Source organism: Crinia signifera, chromosome 2 (assembly GCF_055691185.1).
Source record: "Crinia signifera chromosome 2, ASM5569118v1, whole genome shotgun sequence".
In the NCBI taxonomy this organism is placed as follows: Eukaryota; Metazoa; Chordata; class Amphibia; order Anura; family Myobatrachidae; genus Crinia; species Crinia signifera.
In genome coordinates, this window is record NC_139218.1 from 98,220,599 (window position 1) to 98,239,121 (window position 18,523).

At 39.0% G+C, this 18,523-nt stretch overlaps 1 protein-coding gene across 1 annotated transcript in view; it reads right to left on the reverse strand.

Annotated features, from left to right (window-relative positions):
• Nucleotides 1-17,640, reverse strand: part of MID1 (midline 1) — a 352,642-nt gene extending 335,002 nt beyond the window's left edge. Inside the window, exon 1 of the mRNA XM_083172594.1 lies at nucleotides 17,512-17,640. The gene's annotated coding sequence lies outside the window, so the exon portion shown is untranslated. The remainder of the gene's footprint in view (nucleotides 1-17,511) is intronic.
• Nucleotides 17,641-18,523: the final 883 nt, after the last annotated feature.

An 18,523-nucleotide genomic window follows, 5' to 3' on the forward strand; every position in this document is an offset into this window, starting at 1 on the left:
TGTAGACCTCAGTGTAGATGACATTGTGTAACTAGGTTATTATGGTTTTAAAGGCAAAAGAATATGCTATGTCGCAAATATTTTTGTTTCCTTGGACAGCGAAATATTATTTAATCTAGATGTGTTTTCTTTGTTTAATTAAATTATTCATAGCATTTTCTACGTGTGAAGAGGTTTAAACCCCAACACTGGTTATTCTACACTTTCCAGAAGTTTTATGTTTAAGTTGTCAATTGAAGAGTGTTTCTGTATTGCTGGGCAGATTGCATATTGGGTATAAGTTTAGGAGTAGACTAAAGGTCTGTTTCAGCATGGATTGCAAATGCAAAATCTACCTCAAATTGGCAAAACCATGTGCACTACAGGATGGGCAAATGTAACATGTGCAGAGAGAGAGAGATTTAGGTGAGTTATGTTGTTTCTGTGGAGGGTAAATACTGACTGATTTATTTTTACACTGCAATTTAGAATTCAGTTTGAGCACACTCCACCGAAATCTAACTCTCAGACAGTCAAAAGCTCCACTGAGAAGATTCACATTGACAGAAGTCTGAGAATCCCTGTAAACATATTCTGCTCCAAGCGGATCGGGACCAGCAGTTTGTTATTTTAACCCTTTGGATGCCTACCTTGGAATGAAGAGGACCGATCTACACTAAATTTTGGTGAGTGTTTTTTCCACAACTCCTTAATGGATTCTACTATACAACGGAGCTGATCTATGTGCTAACATAGGTGAGTATGTGTATGTGTTGGCATGTATGGGAGTGTACAAATATGCTAATAAATTATAATTTCATATGTGCCTGTCTGCATTTTTTGTATTGGTTTGGCGGTGGACCTATAAGGCCCTTTAATGACCCACATGCTGGTATTTGTGGTTTTCCAAGTGACTGCATACAAATGGACTATCAACCCGGCACCCACTGCCCCTGGGTGCCAGGGACAGCCCCTAGCTTCTGTCCTGGCCCTCGGTGCCCTGGGAGGAAGCCCCTTTATTAGGGGGTCCCCACTCCCCCAGCGACCCCAGCCATTGCTGACAAGTGGGGGGAGGATGATGTCACGGCTGCAGGGACCAATATAAAAGTGTCCCTCGGGTATGGCATTACCTTACTAACTGTTGGTGTTCTGGGCTGGTTTTAAAAATACAGGGTACTTATGCAATTTTTTCAATGTATTTTTGCAACCAGGACTGGCAAAATCTGTAAAAATCGCACTTTTCCATCACTAAAAAATCTTAATTAATTTCTTGTCTACCCTTAAAAAATTGCAGCCTATTGCATGTGTGATTTTTAGGGAAAAATAGCACATCACGTGCAAAATTTTAGACACATAAGAAATTGCCCCTCATTACATTTAGCCTGTTATGTTAAAGCAGCTTAATAGTAGATAATGGTGGTGCGTCGTATTACTATTTTATCATTATACACACATTAAATCATGTCATGCCAAGGCCAGCAAGCTAAACCCAATAATGACCATGCACATTACTAGAAGGGACTATGCACAGTATAACAGAGCACAGACTCAATGATTTCATTTTCAGACAGTCTTAGCAGTAGTCATTGAAACTTTTTATGCCAGAGCCTTGAGCAAGCAGTGAGCTCATCAAAGGCACATGCTGGCACTGATTGGGTGCAGCAGCTACCCCTCAGACATTGGGGGATATTCAATGCAGGGTCACAACTGTCTGGCTGGCCTGACAGTTGTGACCCTGTTCCGTTCTCGGCCGGCTGGACACAGATTTGGCAGGCGGGATTCAATGTCCCGCCTGCCAAGCACCGAGAAGGGGGCATGGTCACGAGAAGAGGCTGGAAATTGTCGAGCTGCGGATGGGAGCTTGTCAATTTTCTGCCGTTCTCAGCAGAACGTGCCCTACTGCTTGTGAAGTTGGGCACGTTCTGCCGAGATCCCTGTTCAATGCTGTCGGAAAAGACAGCATTGAATAGGGCCACTATGTCTTGAAAACAGTGTACACAGAGCTCTGATGATCAGAGCCCATTGGTCCAATTAAGATGAATGTGTAAAACTATTAGGTCCATTGGGGAGAGGGTGTTGTGGATAATTAGAACCATCTCTGAATGTGCCACTGATAGTATAGCATTCTCCAAATGGCAGTGGTGTCAAAACTAACCAGATGACTATCTTCCAATAGACATGGGAATTCAATCATTCTGATTAGTAGTGAAAACTGAGAATGGGTGTGGGTTTTCTTTGAAAAATTTATTTTACAGAAGGATTATTTCAATGGAACTTTGCCTTTCCAATTATTCTTTGACAAATGCTCATTTGCAAAATCTTAAAAGTTAATCTAGATTTATCTTAAAACCTTTTTGCCTCATTAATAGTTCATGCAGACACATTCTTATGGGATTCCTGTCCATGCCCATTTCCTCTTACTAATAAATTTGGCACTGACTACAATAAAGTGAATAAATGAAGTAGCACAAAGCTGAAATGTCATCTAAGCCTCATAATCAATAAAGTCATGCAATTAGGAATTATAAATTTATTCTACAGAGAGTCATTATCAATGTCGCCATCATTATTACCAACATAATAAACCAGTAAAGTGTTGAAAAGCTTTCTATGGAACCCTCCACTGAAATGACGTGTTTGGTGGCATTACTCAATATTGGTAAACTTCATATTTTATAATAAGTTGTGATGATTTTCAGTGCATTCAGATATTTGTGATATGATGTTGATGAGTAGGTTCAGATTTCATGCAAGTTTTATTATATAGAAATAGTTTTGTCTTAAACGTGTCAGTACAAGACATTTTTTGTGGCTTGGAAAAAAGTGTTTTCTTCTATTTGATAGAACCATATTTCAAATATATTACAATGGATCAGCTCTTATTGTATGTGCTGAAATGTCCTCCCCTGCATAGCACTGATGGAACCAAAGTGGAGTTTGCCAACTGGAAAAAGATTCCGAATGGAACAATTGCAAGTTTTATGAACAGGATAATCCTTTACACACACACACACACACACACACACACACACACACACACACACACACACACACACACACACATATATTTAAAAATGTTTATGTAAAATAAAAATATGCAGAAATTTAACAATTTTCAAATATAAAGTGCTAATTGCTTAAACAGAGACTGATTAATATTGTGTGTTATAATACATTGATAACTACTGGAAAGTTGTTAGAATAAAAGTATAAAGATCTGAGACAAAAGTTGTTAAATTTCTACTTTACACAAGATGGTTTGCTTGCCATTCCCGAGTACCTTCACACTAGCATCAGAACCATGCTCTGGGTTCAAGGTCATGATTTTGAAGGTCAGAGAATGTTGCTTTCACTGTGTGGTGCCAGTACCTCAGAGTATAGAGTAATGTTAAAAATGAAGACGCTTCTGAAAAAAACAAAGTTATGAAACAAGAACTCTGTCCAAGAGAGCAAGCTGCCAAGTGCTATGATTACTTTTGCAGTTCAGTAACTGATGCAATCAAATACATATTTTTTAAGGGAAGGTCAAACCATCAACACTCTTCTTCCAGAGAGAATATGGGCTTTTCATCTCTTTTTCTTTACATCTCATATGTTACCAATAAAAGTAATCTCAGATGAAAAATCAGTAATGCAAAGACTGGATGACTATTATGGGTAGGAGTTATATTAAAATGATCAAAATAAACAACAAATCTAATAATGGGTAATATTCTTTTTATCATTCGTTACTAATGTAGAATGGTGCTCCAATCAATCAGCTCATGTAAATTTTCAAACAAATGAAAAGAGCTAATTGGTTGGAGCATCATTTAAGATTAGTACCGACTGACAACAAGCATATGGCTTGTTATTAAATATACTCCTACATGTTATCATGGAGTGTATTATATTTACAAACAACTATGGGTTTGATCAGAGTTATATGTCAGAATTGGGGTGGCAGGACAGGAGGAGAAGTCTAGCTGTAGAGTTGGAAACAGACTGGAGGGAGTTAGCTAGGAGCGTGGGAGTCCAATGAGGAGAATGTTTCAATACACGAGCCATGAGAAGACCAGTGAGTGGATAATAAGTTTAGTTGAACTCTGAGAAAGGAACGGTCTGATGCAAGCAATGTTGCATAGGTGGACAGAACTAGATTGGACCAGAGATTGGATGTGGGGGCAAAGGAGAGGGAGGCATAAAGAGTGACACCTAAGCAGCAGAGTTGGGGAGATGATGGTGTTCTCAACAATGATGGAGATTTTTTTTTTGCGGGGGGGGGGTCTAGAAGGTAGAAAGTAGTTTTTCAATGTTGAGATTAAGAGAGAACTCAGACATCCAGGCAAAAATGTCAGAGAGGCAATTGGATACCCACAGAGGATAGAGAGGGCAGTTTGAAATTCTGTGGGCAGAGATGTGGAAGCACTGGGCAGCATTAGGCCCCAGTTTTTCAAGGACCCAAGGCCATGAAGATGTACTGGCCCTGGAAGACTGGACAGCCTGGCCATCCTGAGTAATCTGATGATTGATATTAATGCAAGTGATCCCATTGCTGCGTCTTCAGACACAGCAGCAGAACACAGAAGCTTGCATGCCATAAAATACCAAAATAATCCTTGTAACTGATGAACAATACAGTGAGCATCCTATTGATTGTCTTCCAATTCAAGAAATCGTTGAATATGGCGATTCTGCTAATAGAGAGCATCCTACTGAATACTGTACTAAATGTGTGCCTCTTTGTGACTGATATAAATTACAGAATGCACCCAAGTAATTGCCATACACAGGGCCGGAGCAAGGCACCGGAGCGCCCCAGGCGAGTCGGAGTGGGGACGCCCCAGTGCCGTGGGGGGGCGGTGGTGGTACCTGTGTAAAAAACTTGCGGCGCCGGCGTCCCTGCAGTGCTGGAGCGGGCAGGGGTGTCCGTGCCTCGGGGGAACCTGCGGCGCTGTCTTTGTGTATAAAGCTGGCGGCAGCCGGCGGGGTCTCTGCAGTGAATAGAAAATAACTAGCGCTTCCCGCGCCGCCGCGCGCATAGCGCTAGTTATTTTCTATTCACTGCAGGGACCCCGCAGCCAGCTTTATACACAATGACAGCGCCGCAGGTTCCCCCGCGGCACGGACACCCCTGCCCGCTTCAGCACTGCAGGGACGCCGGCACCGCAAGTTTTTTACACAGTTCGCTAACCCTCCATGCTGGGGGTGAGGGGCGAACTGCCGCCCTCCAGGTGCCGGCGCCCTAGGCAAATGCCTAGAGCTGCCTAGTGGTGGCGCCGGCATTGGCCATACAATACAGATCACTCTCTTGTGACATTAACATAATATCAAAAAAGGTTCATAAATAGGGTTTTTGATATGATTGCTTTTGGCATTGTCTGTCTTTTTCCCTAGGTCATTTGAATGATTCATCACTTCAAACCCCTGTTTAATGTTGTTATTTATATAGATCTTATACAATTTATTCTGAGTGAGAAGTATAACACAAGCAGGGGTGGAACGGGGTGGAACTGAGTTCCACCACCTCTAATGGTGAGGTGGGACATTTTCATCTCCACATTGGCCCTGCACAGTAATTCTCACAGAAAAGTATTCTAGTTTGCAGGGGGGTGCGAGAAACCCTACCACTGGCCCTGTCTCTGCCTAATGGGGGTAGGGGAGGGGAGGTAATTAGGTGGCATAGAGAAATTAGTTCCCCCACCTCTGCATGACTACTTTCAGCTCTGATCACAAGTGTGCCTAAAGTAGAATCAGGATGCCCTCAGGTACCTGGGTTCCTGCATTCTAAAACATGAGTAGTTGTAATACAGTTGTACACTTAAGGGGGATTTCAACTGAGTACAAATCCTGATTGCCACAGCATTTAAATGCCTGCAACATGAACACCTCTCTCACTCTTCACCCAGCTGATTTGCATACCAATTTGCTCAGAAGGGATCTCTACCCTATGGGATAGTGAACACTTTTGAGCTGCCAAAAAGCATGGCAGCTGCCTCAAATGTGTGGCCAGGTGAATGGATTTGCCCTCAAAGGAATCCACTGCTATGTTTACCCTGTCCAGGTGAGTTACTTTGATTTATTTAATGGTACTGCATAGGTATAACACAAATGAAAAGCACAAATCCTTTATATAACTGTATATTGTTCTTAATTTGTACATTTGATATCTTTTAGCATACACATACATGCTATAAAACAGCACAATGCAGTGCAACTTAACAATGTGTTCTATTACAGCAGCTGATGGAACAAATGTAAAATAATATTGGTTTAGAATGTAGCTTACAGCTGTTCCCACTGTACTAACATTATATTGCAACTGTTACTGTACTATAAATATGTCATGAATCCCTAATGTTTTGAGGGTACTTGTATGTATGTATTTGAATAATTTGCAGTCGATTCATTTTTTTCCAAAATAGATTTATTGAGTACACAATCAGAATACAACATAATAAAGTAAGCCTTGAACATAAGAATGACATGAAATATTCATCCATGTGATTTACAAAGATCATAACATAGGATGGTAACATAGCTAAATATACAAAAATGTAGAAATAAACAGTGTAAAAGCAACTAAATCACGATCGAAAAAGCAAGTCTGATAAGCAGATTACAGTGCGAGGACATCATAAAATAAGTCAACAAGATGGATGAGTCAAAAATCCAAACCAATTAAGTAATAATGAAAGCAATAAAGCAAAAACATATTTAAAAAGTTTCATCCCCCTTTCCAAGGAAAAACCCCACAGAACCCACTCCTCAAGCAATTTTTGCATCAATAGCAAGAGGTGAATCATCATTTACAGTATGATGAGTAATAGATACCAGATATTGAGGAGACAACTTGGTGTCTCATTCACAATCGACAATGTGGAGTGTGGACATATTACTTTCCACATACTTAATTTACTAAGATGGGAGTTCTACTGAAGATTGGCTGTTGCCCATAGCAACCAATAGGATTCTACTTATTTATTTAGCACCTTCTGGAAGATAAAATAATCTGATTGGTTGCTATAGACAACATCCCATCTTCAATAGAACTCCCATTTTAGTACATTTACTGTCCAGAACTGGCCTGAAATCTCCTGCTACAGATTTGCCACTGTTTTGTTGAATTTGTGGCCATTTCCTACTATTGGCATTCGTTTTTCGCTGATGCAGCTACTTTCTGACTGTCAGAATATATTCAGTTATTTAGAAGAAATGACCTGACATTGAATTGGTCGAATTACATTTGACAGTAATGTTGGTAACGTCCTAACCCCTTAAATGTGCACAATTCCCTAGTTGATCATGATAATGATGACAGTCCCATCTTTGAAATGTGTTTCTTTTATTTAGCATAAACATCCAATCCTCATCTGATAATGTACCAAGTTACATAGCTCAATGAGATCTGAAGGAGCCCAGCCCACCATCCCCCATCCACAAAAAAAGATAGAAGTAAAAGAGAGTGATGGACTTCTGGCAACAAAGGGTAACGATCAAACTGGTAAGTCTATAAATAGGCATAAGAGTGTAGGATCCTATTTTGACATAAATAACCTATGGCATCAATTTCATAAGACATTCATACTGATTGGCTCTCAGTTTATGTACGTTTGTGTGCGTCAATGTACTATTTTCAACAAGTGTTTTAAAATGTACATGTGCTAAAGCTAATCCAACCACTGGATGTGAATGAGGAGAAATCAGAAGATAAACAAAATGAGACATACAGTAAGAGGTGAGTTACGTTTTCCATAAATTGACCAGGAGTAGAAACATTAGAGATCCCATACAGTAGTTCTGAAATAAAATCAGAACCCCCATGTGATCATGCTATGGCCATATCAATAATTTGTGTCCATCAGGGTTTATATTATGGGAAATTAAATAAGTTATTTGAGTGAAATATTTGGGGTGGAAAAAAATAGATCACATGGGAATATAAATTCTTAAACTATAAATCACCAATATAACATAATTTAGGGAGGGTTACCACGTTGTTACATTCAAAGACTAATATTACAAAGCAAATGATTAATCATATTTTATATTATTCCTTTGAATTCAATTTCTTGCAGATGGAGCAATATTGTTTTAGGCAAAAGGTGAGTTTGGACACCCACTGAAAAGGCAAAAATCCTGCAGAGGCATCTGCACAGAAATATATCATTGGAAGCAGATTACGTTTTTGTAGACTCACGGGAGCAACTGTTGTGTTTGTGTAAAATTACTACACTGCATTAGCATGAATGAAATTACATAGAAAGTATTAACAAAATTACAGGTCAATAAGCAGTTTTATAGTAGGTCCTAACCAAACACGTTAAAATTCTTACATTCCTTATTCCTCTAATGTAGATCTGTTATAATACTAAATAACTTATATTAAAAAGATGCAATTCTGTTTTCTCTAAAATCAGTTATCCAAACGTGAGGATATTTGTTGTTCTTTGATAAAAGAGAGCAAGTGAAAGGAATTATTATGCATGGTAGGTCCACCCTAAATAGACGTCTACTGTACATCAAAATTAACAGGACCTACTTTATATTGCGTTGTCACAGTAGCAATGTTTAAAACAAAAATATTTATAAATTTACATTGAAAGTTCCCCTCAGAAGATTGGAGATCCTATATGGACTGAATTCAGGAGACTCAAGTCCAATGAATTCGGACTCCATTTTAAGGAGTAACACAAGGAATAGTAAGGATTCATGCAACTTTTTTGCTCCTAATCATTTTGCATTTTTGTTTTGAACCCCAAAAAACTTTTTTTCTCATGAGCATATCAATGACCTCTTTAATTCTACACAACAAAACATATATGGACTGTGAACTGATATCGGTGATAGCAGAATATCTGTATTTGCCCTCTATTTATACTGTAGCACAGGTTCCCAAGCTCGGTCCTCAGGACCCCACACAGTGCATGTTTTGCAGGTCTCCTCACAGAATCGCAAGTGAAATAATTAGCTCAAACTGTGGATCTTTTATAATTTGTCAATGCGTAATGAATGCACCTGTGCACCTGCCAGGTGGCCTGGAAAACATGAACTGTGTGGGGCCCTGGGGACCGAGTTTGAGAACCCCTGTACTAGAGTGTTTTAAAATGAATAACAACCAAGTATGTTATCAATTTGGTGACGATATATATGAACATTTGAAAGGGTCCAAATGTTTATGAAGTACAGTCACAATTTGTACTACTATTGATTAACTAAAGCTCCCACTGCTAATCACTCAAAGTTTGGAAAGACACATTAGATTGATAAATAAAGTACCAGCCAATCAGCCCCTAACAGCCTGTAAAATTACAGAAGCTGATTGGTTGGTACTTCACCTCTCTCCAAGCTTTGATAAATATCCCTTATGGCTTGTGATACATTAGTTAATAACTACTCTGTAAAGCACACGCTGCTATTTGGTCATGACATCAGCATCGATTACCTGATCACTAGAGGGAGCTTCAGTAGGCAGGAGCATAAGAGAAATTGTCTGCAGCCCCACTGCTGCAGCATGTGGTTTTGACAGGTGAGTGGTGCCCACCAACTGTAGATCCCATGGCATCTGTTTATATGGCAAGTGCGCTGCTTATTGGAGAGATGTAAGAGATAGAGCTTGACTTCTTTTTGAACCAGTTACAAAGCAGAATAAAGCATCAGTGTGCTGCGACTAATTGCAGATCTCTATGGATTTGCTTTTGCATCTACATTGAATTCCAATTCACTCATGTGTTGAAATTGAAACTGTCGTGTTGATCTCATTCTGTTTCATTTCAGTCCTAGCTAATTAAAGATGATATTTAAAATATTCGAACATGGACTACAAGCCTGTTGAGGCACAGCATGTTTGTATAGGATTCCCTGTGCATTGTTTAATCTTCGGTAAAGTATTGGGCCTTTTGGAAAGAGTTTTCTGTAAAATAGAATGCAGTCAGGCCACATGATGAAAAGACAAATATTTGGCATTGGCTCAGCCTCTATCTATCATTATAGAATATATAGCCATTTGTTCAAAGTGTTTGGGAGTTATGACCACAGCAATATGGATGAAGTACATGAGACTCCATATCATTTATCAATATGGTATTGTCACCAACTTCTCTAAGGACCATGTTACACCGTACACCATATTGCTACAAATATGTTTCTAATTTTCATTTCCTATTTATAAAGGGTTGTGGCTTCTTTGCCAGCCAGAATTTAACTGATAATTTGAATCATCCACTTTCATGTGTACATATTGTACATATTTGTTTCAAAGATGGAAAAATTGTGTGGTTCAGCCTTGTATTAACATCAGTTTTAATGCAGTGATTGCTCCATAATAAAAATGATCAATCACTGAAACAAATATCCTACAATTCAGCTTCGTTTTAATAAGGAATAGTTTAAAGCCAAAAATCAACATTTTTCATTTAATACCTCAGGAATGTTGTGGCAGTTTTCCAGTAATAGTTTCTTCATTGTGAAGGAACAATCCTTCTTGATAGAATACCTACAATATGTTCTTTGGCTGAGATAGATCATCAACATTTGTATAGCCATACTGTATTATTTTAGCAAGCAGGTTAGTGGAATACTCAAGACATCAGGTACTATAGTATAAAATGTTACAGAACAATAGATAGTATATATATTCACATTCATATACAGTATACCTAGTAACTGCTATGAATTGGTATTAGTGACCTGTAGATCTTGGCATTCCATATAAGCTGTACTAAGCAAAATTGAGGGTAGACCTAGTGCAGTCCAAAGTGCTGCTGGATGAACTATTGAGCTCTGTGCTACGGATGGTGTCAAAATCCTGGTGGTCAGAATCCCAGCGGTCAAAATACTGACGCCGGAATCCCGACCGCAGAAATCCCGACCGCCGAAATCCCGACAATTTCTCCCTCTATGGGTGTCCGCGAAATCCATAGACGGAGAATAAAATAGTGTGCCGAGCATAGCGAGGCACCGGGCCCACTGCATGGCGAGCGCACGGCCCCCCCTTGTCAGGATTTCAGCAGTCGGGATTCCGACCTCCGGGATTTAGTACTGAATCTCTGTGCTATGGCTTATAACCAAACAAGTGGGGGTATGGCCATGGACTATTGTGCAAAGTACAGTAGATTCCTCTATCCAAGTACCAGCACCCATTGATGGGGCCATAGTCACATATTCTTGAGGCCTAGGAACAATTTAATTGTTTCCTTCCTCTGTCCAAGCTGGCAAATACTGTACAGTGATTTAATGTTCAGTGTTGCAACACATTTGTGGTCCAATCATTACAGTCAGCCCATGACGTTAGACACTGGGAGATTCGGGTCAATGTCAAAAATAATTTTTATAACTATGTTTGATAATGTTCCAAACACTCCTAATCATCATGTTACAGGCACAATGGCATCTGTCTCCCTTGTGTCAATTTTTTAGAGGAGAATGAAGGGAAGAGAGATGTCCACATAAAGAATATTGTTTCTCATGTAGAGATACAGGTTCCATGCACATAAACATTTTACAAGAGTGGATGAAAGCGCAAGGGTTGGGTACAAAAAGGACATGCTTTAATTTCCCATAATCCTGTTCCATATGCTTTGTACTGTTGGCCATGTGCACTGTACCCAAGCATTCTACATATAAAGCAAAAAGTTTCTTCTCTGCTCTCTATCATAAGCGTACCACTAACATCCTCTAAAGATGACCCAGCAAAGCATCTGTGGCTTCAGCTGACCCTTCCAGGCTTTGCTGAGTTACCAATGTGCAAAACTACCATGCCCACACGCAGATGGCCATCGTGCATTAACCAGAAACCTGTCATTGCAGCAATGAACTGCCAGCATCAGCTCAAAATAAATGACTGCTTCCCCTGGAGACTGTCTGTCTGCAGTGCTGGCTACTGTACTGTAACAAGGAGCTGGGTGCCGCACGTAAAGTTACACTACAAAACCCGACTCCTATTAATGAAGAGAAGACTGCAGTTTGCTGTGGGCAGGTAACACCCAGGTGTGCCCTACATGCCGCGTACCACCATAGTGATGCCACTGAGCTCAGGGAACGATATAGCTGCAATCTGGCACAAATGATGGATAGAATAACACTAGAGAATAACTTATCTCTGGAGATTCTGTTAAATGTAATTGATTATTTTGTGCAATTACTTTTAACAACTTCAAGGCGGCAATTAAATCAAATCACTTGGTCAATTAAAAAGATGCTTTAGGTTGTCATAGTGGAAACATAATTAAACTGTTTGATTCTGTAATCAGTATGATCTGTCACAATTACTAAAATGGGGATTTAGATAGTGTATTATGATAATTTAGACAAATAATTCAAATGAGCTACTGCTCATTCGGGAATAGAGACAAAATTAGACACATTAAATATGGTAGTGGTTCTCAAACTCGGTCCTCAGAACCCCTCACAGTCCACGTTTTCCAGGTCACCTAACAGGTGCACTCATTACTGACTGACACATTTTAAAAGATCCACAGGTGGAGCTAATTATTTCACTTGATTCTGTGAAGAGAAACCAAAACATGCACTGTGTGGGGTCATGAGGACCAACTTTGAGAACCTGTGAAATATGGCATCTCTTTTACATGGAAAACACCAGCCCCATTTTAGATGTCGTTTTTTCTGTTAAGCCATTATAGATAGAAATAAATTGCTTAAAAATAACTATTGCCTTGAATCCTAGTAATTTTCATCATCGCACCTGGTACTGGAAGAGAGAACGCAGTGTCTTCTCTAGAGGGGCAGATTATGTGAGTCAATAAGATATACGAGTCAATATATTTACTACAAATCTGCCTCATTACTATGCATAAGTCCTACTCATATGTTATGTATCATTTGAATCTTAGTTATGTGCAAGCTTCCACGAGTACCACATTCTGACATCTGTGCTGACTGTGGGGAAAATTCATCAGGGTACATAGGAAAATGTCACTTTCAATAATAAATGCTCTTTAACACAGAGGAGTACGTGTAACTAAACTCATGAAATGTTTAAAAGCATTTTCGATTACAACTACCATGGTGGGTTTATGATATAATTAAGCTTTATGCCTTACTGAAAACAACATTTAATTGATTACGCTTTAGTATTTGCAACTAGATATCAATGAAAGATTTAACATTTAATTCCTCAGAACAATTACCATTAGTATGTAGATTAGTTTTAGAGGAAAAATCACTGGTTCAATCATGATGATGATACATTAAAACAAATAAAGTATGCTTAAACAATTTTATACATGTTGTAAACACCTACAATATATTCAACAGCATTTTTTCAAACTTAAAACTAGTGTTATGCATTTATTAATAGTTTCTTATATAGCGCAAACATATTCCGCAGCACTTTTGTCAACTTATCATATAAGGATATTATAAAGAGCTCAGATATTTCGTTTAACAATTTTATTTTTTGCTCTAAAAAAACTTATGGTATATTAAACCATTTTCAGTATCAGTACATTGGACCAGATGCACAAAGCTTAAAAAGTAATAACATGGAGAGTGGTAAGGCACCAGCCAATCAGCTCCTAACTGCCATGCTACAGGCTGTGTTTGAAAAATAAGAGGTAGAAGCTGATTGGCTGCTTGTTTATCACTCTCCACTTGATCACTTTTCCAGGCTTAGTACATCTGACCGATTGTCTTTTGTCAAAAATGGATGTATTAATTTTTTGAATATAGGACTACAATTAAAAATGTTTAATACAATGCTATTTTTAAGGAAAATGTATCAAACCTTAGTTAGAGAGATAAAGTGAGCAAGTTGTTCCATAGCACCCAACCAGATACTAGCTATCCCTTATCTAGCACAGTCTCTGAAATGATAGTTATAGTTATGCAGGGCCTGCGCCACCACTAGACAGCCTTAGGCATTTGCCTAGGGCGCCGGCCACTGGAGGGAGCAAGAAAGGAGCAGGAGGTGTCCTCCCCCATGGAGGTAAGCAACTCTACCCCCCTCCCCCGACCCCCCCCCCGTGCGATGCGGTGGGGCCCGCCCAGCATCACCCGGCACCATCTCCCCATGTAGCGATGCAGCAGTGGCCGCATCAAACCCCCCCTGATGGAGCGGAGGTGACCGCGCTGATCCCCCCCCTCTCCCCTCCCCGCAATGCCTGGGCTGTACATCACCTCACCCGGCACCCTCCGTCCCCTCCTCCGTGAGGGGACGGGCATTGCAGGGAGGGGAGGGGAGAGGGGGGGATCAGCGCGGTCACCTCCGCTCCATCAGGGGGGGGGGGCGCATGACGGGGGCGGCGACTGCTGCACCCCCCGCACGAAGCGATGGCGAGCGCCGGGGCGGGTGAGCACCGGGGCGTCCCCCCCGCCTGGGGCACTCCAGTGCCATGCACCGGCCCTGTAGTTATGCAGGAAAATTGCCAATGTTGGCCTACAGATGGAGCAGCTCTCCTTAGATAGATTCACCATCTGCCAGAAGGGACGCTCATGCACCCTGTTCTGACAGAGCCCTCCACCACCCTCTGCCACCTCCTTGCTGCTCCCCCGTCCTACTCTGTAGCTGCCTGCACCCCCCACTAACCCTGCCCCTCTCCCTAAAGTCGAGAGGGTCAGGGAATCAACTCATCGTGTGAAGGGGATGCGCAAGCGTGTGAAACATCCCCGTCAGATGGAGCGCCTCTCCGCCAGCATGTGCCAGCTGGGTGGCGCTTCATTTGTACATTAATGTTCAGTATGTATACTGTAAAGTATATAAATTGAGTTGGCCCCTTGGAATGGAAACACCAACAAGGCAGAATCTGGTCAAATAAGTACTATCTGGGTGATTTTTCTCTCATTCCTAAACATGTGGTCAATGGAAATAAATTGCCTCCAACTTTATAAAAAATGTATAATTTTGCAGATATAACCAATGTCTTCTCATTTTTGAATTACTGCAGATTGAAGCTGAATTCCATTATTTTATTAGGTGAACATTTTTCAGCCTTTATTTAATTCCAATCTATCCCCAAAAACAAAGTGATTCTCCTACTACTCAGCTAAAATCAGCGTGGACAATGATAGAGCTATGTTATGAATACAGTATGTGTACATTCTACAATGGAAGGAAATTAGCAAAGAATACTGTAGGAGTAGGGTCTATGACAGGGGTAGCCAATTACAGTCCTCAAGAGCTACCAACAGTTAACGTTTTCTATGTCTCCTCACAGAAGCACAAGTGAAGTATTTAGCTCCACGAAAACGTGAACTGTTGGTAGCTCTCGAGGACTGGAGTTGGCTACCCCTGGTCTATGACATGATCATTGAGACACTGCACCTGAGCTACTTGGAATAAAGAACATAATGTCACAGTAATAATATTGGCAAACAGGAAAATCATTTTAATACAGATTTATAATTTCTCTTAGATCTTAGCACACATTATTTGGATTAAACAGCACAATTCTCAACCTGCAAACTAAATGACCAGCATATTCCCAATCTGAGAAGGACCCCATTACCATGCAGGCAGAATGAATGAAGGCAATATATCGGATCAACAGTACACATGTGCTAACAGTCAGGACTAAAATGACTATAATTGCTAATTCTACTGCAATGGACACAGAAGCATTTCTATGCCTTTAAAGTAGTAAGTTCATATGACATATTATAAACAACTACTTGGACGTTTCTCCAGCATTACAGCATACTAGTAGCCTATTCTGTAGTTGCTTTCGTGTTAGTATTAAAGTGCACCGCACAACAGCTGTTACTGACTGTAGGTGATAATCTCTTTCAGCATCTCACAGTCCTACAGTCTACATTGAAACATATGCCTACTAGTAAAAATATAACTTATTTTATTTTTTCAATTTTTTCCTTTTCAAATTTATATTAAAGAAATACATCTAAAAATAAAATCTCATTGTTTCATGTTTTCACTTAAATATCCCAATTAAAATTCACACTCTTCATCTAAGAGCTGCAAAGTAACACATGGTCTTAATTTCCACCAAAGCTTCCACTGCCAACTGCGGATAACTCTGCAGTAATACAAACTTTTAAACACTTTACTTTAATTAAAGAAAAATTGGAATAATTAAAAACAAAGTTAATATTTTTGAATGAACAAATGAATGACGTACTGTATATACAGTACTATTGTGCTTGTCAGTGAGCCGTCTCATTACTCTGATGCACTGTATGATGTTGTTGGACTTAATAAAAAGCTTGCCATACAATCAATGAAGTTCTTACAAAATGGATATAAAATTACAGTAGTACTAAATAAAAAAATGGGTGTATGTGTATATATATATATATATATATATATATATATATATATATATATATATGTAAATGTAAATGTAATATGGTATGAATTACCGGTGGCACAGGATTCCATCCATGATTGGCTGTATTTTTAAAGTGGCAATCATTTGGCTTGTAAATGATTGCCACTTTAACAATGTGCCCATTCTTTACCCCCATACTGTGATATATATATATATATATATATATATATATACATATATATATATATATATACACAATTCAGAAAAGAGTTTCAAAAGAAACATCAAGAAACATCAGTAAAGCTCAAGGTATTGGACAATTCAAGTAAAAAAAAGCGTCACATGTCATATACAAAGTTCCTTATACTGTATATAAGACAGTAATACTTTCTTGTCACATAGTAGCTGTCTATTTACAGTGGGCTTTACTTTAATCAGTCAGTTCCTGGTGCAGCCAACGCTGTTGAAACATTTTCAACTATTCAGCTTTAACTTAACGACATTTGTTACTAAATCCTTAAATCTGTAAAGCATAAATTCAGGTCATGTAAATGACTAGGGGCTAAGCTCCCTTCCATCAGCCTCTGTTCATATCTCTAGAGAATTCTGTAGTAGCACTTACACTTATATATTTTTTTAATTAGATGGTGGTCTGGCCAATGACACATGCCTAATCACTGCTTTTTCATTTCTTAAGTAAGCACTATGGATATTTCTTGTCTTTAAACTGACTCATCCCAGAAAAGTAAAAGTTTCCATATGTTGTAAATGAACATTTTAACGTAATTAAGTGATGCAAACTGCATTGAGGCACTATTTACATATCACTTCCATGTTGAATTGGCATCACAATAAAGAGTATGACATGAGAACAATTCTGAAAGATAAAACAGTAACAACTATTCTCCCACAACTCAATTACAATGTAAAACAAAAGTAAAACGATGACCAACAAAATGCAATACCAGCATACTTGAATGTCTTAAAATTGAACCACAAATTTTACTAAATTGATTTTCATAGTTAACATTTTAATATCTGTATCAACGTTTAGTTAATGCAATCAATGTTTTTAAATGCTGTTTTTGCTTTCAGAAAAAGAAACCTAAACTTTAGAATCCAGTGTTCAGCCATGAGTATAACCTTCCATATTTAGCATTATCAGCAGGAATGTCAGACAGGAGAGATACGGATATCAGACACTGCAGCCAGGAGAGATGCTACAGCCATGGATAAATGCTGCTTGCTAAATTCATCCAAAACCATTTACAAAGTTGCTTTCTTTTTGTTCCAAATGATATAAACTTCTTACCTTTGACTCCATTTTCATTGCTCAGTAGTTTTTGTTTCAGGGAAGTTAAGAAAAGGGGATATAACCCAGTGATCTCCCAAATCCTTCAGCTCTCCTTTGGAAGTCTTGTCCCTGTTTTTCAGGAATCAGCTGAGTTGAAGACAGTTTGATTCACAATGCTGAGCTCTGTACAGCCTTGTAACCACTCCCTTTTAGGAGGGTGTGCTTGTCTCATTCAGCTTAAACCTACTTAAGCTGCCTTCATTCTCACAGGGTTCCATATATAGGTAATCTTGGAATGTGTTCCCAGAGAAAATGTTAGCTGTGAATAGCTCAACAAGTGCCAACGGGTGCACAAGATGTTAACAGAGCAATGCCTTCAGGACACGATTTAACACAACTCCTGGGGAGAGTATGTAAAATAAGAATTACTCTTTTTACGAGTGCCTCTTGTGACCTGGCACACTATTTGCATGATAAAAAGTTATTGTAGCAGGATGTGGTGTGTTCCTAAAGGTGGCTAAGGAAAGTATTAAAGCTGAAAACTTTTATAATAATAATAACAAAAAAGTTATACCCCTTTGTTCTTTACACAGAACCAGACAGTAATATTAATTTAATACACTTATTTAATATATTGACTTTTGAGACAATGCAAATTACTCTGCTAAAACTGATTATGCATTCAATTAATACCAAGAGACCAAGGCAAGCAATTATTATAGTAAACAGATATATAGATAGATAGATAGATAGATAGATAGATAGATAGATTTGGTATTTGCCACAAAGTTTTTCTATTTAGTTTGCAATAACTTTTCAGTAAAACATATATACTTACCCAACCTGAATCATCTAGACAATTATATAGGAACAAGGAACCACAATCATTATTGATAATTAAATTCATTAATATTCATTCTTGGGTAACGTATAGAGTAAGTGATATTTTTTTTATCACTAGTTACTAACCTTAAATGCTGCTCCAACAAATCATCTCCTGTCATTTTTCAAACACATGACAGGAGCTGAT